This window comes from Magnolia sinica, chromosome 18 (assembly GCF_029962835.1).
Source record: "Magnolia sinica isolate HGM2019 chromosome 18, MsV1, whole genome shotgun sequence".
Lineage (NCBI taxonomy): Eukaryota > Viridiplantae > Streptophyta > Magnoliopsida > Magnoliales > Magnoliaceae > Magnolia > Magnolia sinica.
In genome coordinates, this window is record NC_080590.1 from 58,715,298 (window position 1) to 58,720,181 (window position 4,884).

Below are 4,884 nucleotides of genomic sequence, written 5' to 3' on the forward strand. Positions count from 1 at the left end.
CCATCGGATCCACCTCGATGAGGATGTCAAACCATTTAAACAATCTCAAAGGCATATCAATCCAAACATGATGGAAATTGTAAAAAATGAGGTGATCAAATTGTTAGATGTAGGAATCATCTACCCAATATCTGATAGTGTTTGGGTGAGTCCAACCTAAGTAGTTCCAAAGAAATCCGGAATAACTATCGTGCAAAATTCTAATAATGAACTCATACCAACACGTGTCACCACAGGTTGGTGTGTTTGTATTGACTATAGAAAATTGAATACGGTCACAAAGAAGGACCATTTCCCTCTACCATTCATTGATCAAGTTCTAGAGAGGGTAACAGGTCACTCCTATAGCTTCCTTAATGGATATTCCAAATATAACCAAATAGAGATAGCCCTGGAAGACCAAGAGAAGACCACGTTCACTTATCTATTTAGCACGTTTGCTTTTAAACGGATGCCATTCGGATTATGCAACGCCCCAGCAACTTTCCAATGGTGTATATTAAGTATTTTTTTAATATGGTTGGAAAGTTTCTTGAGGGTTTCATGGATGACTTCTCTGTATTTGGGAGTAGTTTGAGGAATGCCTCAACAATTTATCTCATCTTATCTAGGTGTGAAGAGAAGCACCTTGTTTTAAATTGGGAGAAGTGTCATTTTATGGTTCAAAAGGGAATTATTTTATGCTATGTTATCTCCAAAAATGGAATCGAGGTAGATCGCTCAAAACTCGACATTATTGTTAATTTACCTATTCCCCAACTGTTAGAGATATTAGATCACTTCTAGGGTACGCCGGTTTCTATAGAAGATTCATCAAGGACTTTAGTGTTATTATTAGACCCTTAACTAATCTTCTTCAAGAGGATGTCCCATTTAAGTGGACAGATGAGTTTGCAAGTGCCTTTAATAAAATTAAATCATCTCTTACCACTGCACATATCATGCATCCACCGGATTAGACACTTCTTTTTGAACTAATGTGTGATGCAAGTGATTATATCATAGGGAATGTTTTGGGCTAAAAGAAAGATAAATGGCCTTATGTTATTCACTATGCGAGTAAAACTCTAAATTCGGCCCAAGTGAACTAATCAACAACTGAAAAGGAATTACTTGCAGTAGTTTTTGCTTTGGATAAGTTTAGTTCCTACTTGCTAGGATCCAAAGTAGTTATTTTCATGGACCACTTGGCTTTAAAATATTTGTTATCTAAGAAAAATGCAAAGTCGATACTTTTGAGATGGATCCTCCTACTCTAGGAATTTGACTTAGAGATAAAAGATAAGAAAGGAGTAGAGAACGTAGTAGCCGATTACCTTTCCAGATTGGTGTTAGACGATTCCACTAGGGAGATGCATATCTAAACACTTTCCCTGATGAAAATTATTTGTGATCTCTAAATTGCCTTTGTATGTGAATATAGTGAACTATCTTGTGACAGGAAAAATGTCATATCATTGGAAGTCATAAGATAGGAAGCGTTTTAAAATTGAGGTTACGAACTTCTTTTGGGATGACCTATATCTATATAAATATGGGATTGATTAGATTTTTAAACATTGTGTCCTAGAGGATTAAGTTTAGAGTGTTATTTCCTTTTGCCACATGGAAGCATGTGGTGGCCATTTTTCTGCTAAGAAAACCACTATAAAAATCCCACAATATGGGTTTTACTAGCCCACCATGTTTAAAGACACCCTCACTTTCTGAGTTGCTTGTGATGGGTGTCAAAGATTGGGAAGAGTGTCCCGGCGCAACATGATGCCTTTATCCACTATTTTACCATTAGAGATTTTTTATTGTTGGGGTATTGATTTTATGGGTCCATTTCCATAGATTTCTTTATATATTAGTTGGTGTGGACTATGTTTCCAAGTGGATTGAGGCAGTTCCAAGTAGGATCAATGACAACAAAGTGGTCATATGATTCCTCAAGGAAAATATTTTTTCTAGATTTGGAACTCCAAATGCCATCATTAGTGATGGCGGGTCTTATTTTTACAATAGGACATTTGAGGCTTTAATGAAGAAATATGGCATCAAGCATAAAGTAAGCACCCCATACCACCCATAAACGAGTGGGCAAGCTGAGATTTGTAATTGGGAAATCAAACACATTTTGGAGAAAACTATAAGGCCAGATAGGAAGGATTGGTCCCTCAGACATCCGACGCTTTATGGGCTTATAGGACTTCCTATAAGACCCCGATTGGAATGTTCCCATACAGATTGGTGTATAGGAAGGCTTGCCATTTACCAATGGAATTGGAACATAGAGCATACTGGGCAATAAAGAAATTAAACTTTGACATGGACCAAGCAAGTGGACAAAGAAAATTAGAATTGAATGAATTAGAGGAGCTAAGGAGAGACTCCTATGAAAATTTTAAAATCTACAAAGAGTGGACCAAAGCTTTCCATGACAAAAAACATCTTGAGGAAGAATTTTGAACTTCAACAAAAGGTCCTATTATACAAGTCCTGTCTCTAATTCTTTCCGAAAAAATTAAGATCAAGATAGACAGACCCCTTCATTATGAAGAATGTTTATACTCATGGGGCTGCTGAAATTGAATTCACATAATGACAATGTGTATAAGGTTAATGGTCAAAGATTGAAGTCTTATATGGAAAACTTTCATTTGGGAGAGGAGTCTGTCCTTCTTCATGAGCAGAATATTCAGATTCATGCTCCTAGTCTGACGAAGCATGTGTAAGATTTGTATAATATTCAATTTTTTTAGTGTCACCTAGCAGGTGAGTTGCTCATGGTAGGTACTATGCATCCTTTCTTTTAATTTTATTGTACACATATTTTTCACATTACATGTATGATTACATTAGGGATAATGTAGATTTTAGGTTGGGGGTGTGGATAATTATCCATGTGAGTTTATATTTTAGGAATAGTAAAGTTTACTTTTGAAAAAAAAAATTAGGTTTTGGGAAATTTTTTCAAAATTTTTAAAATAAATTTTTTTATACAAGAATGTGAACATGATATTATGTGAATTCCAAAGGCAAAGTTGATATTTATTCTAGATTGATAGTAGTCAGAATTCTAATAACTGAAAATTACAGACTTGAGTTCGATTATCTAATCACTAGTTTAGAGTGAGTTATAATTTGATGTACTAAATTCACAATACACCCTAGCTAACTAAGTGATGAATATGATATGTGAACTAGAATAACAAATTTTGATTCATACAAGGTTGAATGAACTAGTACCATTGATATATGCTTAAAACAAAGAATATATATATTAATGACTATAACAATCGTGTTAGTAATCCGGAGTAAGGATGTCACACCCCAGACTTGGTGATCAGACTCACAAGGAACCCGATAGCCGGTTCCGGCCACCACATTCTCGGCTCCTAAGACAGGATTCCGATCCAGGGATCCCACAAGGAGGATTTTCATATCACAATTCCAATACAATAAAGTATACCCAAGATCATATCAAGTAAATCTCAGAAATAAACTAAGGAACACACTGCAAAATCCACTATAAATTTAAACTTTACAGGTACAAGGTTCAAAAGGAAATACATAATGTAAAAAGAAGGAAGGAGAGGTCTGCAACAGGTCCTCAGCTCGCGCCAATCCAAATCAACAGCTCCTCCGCTACTGCGCTGACTTAGGATCTCCTGCACTCATCAATAGTGCATAAGCTTATAGAAAGCTTAGAGGGTAGTGAAGGTGTGTGACAATGGTGCGCAAAAGAATAATAGGGGATACAGAAGGAAAACATGATCAATGCTAATATCACTAGCCTTACCCAGGCTAAGCCATGAATGTAGGAAGCCATACCAAGGCTATGTAATGCAATACATGAGTACTGGGCGCCATACCAAGGCGATGCAATATAAGGCTTATATAGCCGATACCAATGTAATGCGGAGTAATGCCAATGTTCATAACCAGTCCATATATCAAGTACAGTTCCATCATAAGGATCCACCAGGGTCAAATATACTGCAGGATGACTGCCGCTTTACAAACCCGCACAGTTAAACGAGCGTAGGAGACCTCACTACCCACCTGTGGACAACCAATCACCAGCGAGACTCGATGGTAGCGGACCCACTCAGGAGCTGGTCAGACTTAGCCTAGTAATGCCCACTCCCTCAGGCGGATAAGGCCACATCCCATCTCAACCGACTACACAACAGTGGGAGACTCGGCCTAACGGTGTAAGGCACTCGGGCGCTCATAATTTTCACTCGATCACGGCGTTGAGGCGTCTTCTAGGTACCTTGAAGGTTTAGGGGCTTTCACCCAAGGATATCCTATACACCCCAAATGCTCAAATAAAATATTTCCAGTGTCCACATACAACCATCCACGAATATACCTGTGGAGGCAAGGCCTTGGTGAAACAAGGGCGATAATATCCATGAGATGCGATGCCAAATGCAAGAATCGCGCATACCAATCATGCACTAGCTCCAAGCACTCATTGTACATAAGAGGGGAAAACTCCATCCCTCTATCATATCAACCCAATGACTACACACAAATGCAATCCAATCACTCATTGATGCATATGGGTCATGAGGGAGAAATAGGTGCGCCATACGGTGATGACGACATGGAATACACTCCTTCCTAAGGAGAGATCAAGTCTATATATATAGACAGATTCTAAGGAGAAATCCTTAAGTGGGGACCCAATAGATTGGGTAGCCTACAAGGCTAAGGAATACAATATATGAGCCTAGAAGGATAAGTGGTCCTAATAAGGGTCTATGGTGGGCCTTTAACCATCTGTAAAAAAACTCATAGGCATACCTTAGGATCACTAAGGAGGACATCCAATCTCAACTGGTTCCCAAGAGGTAGCCTGCCTCTAACCAAATACGAATCAAGGTCCAAGGC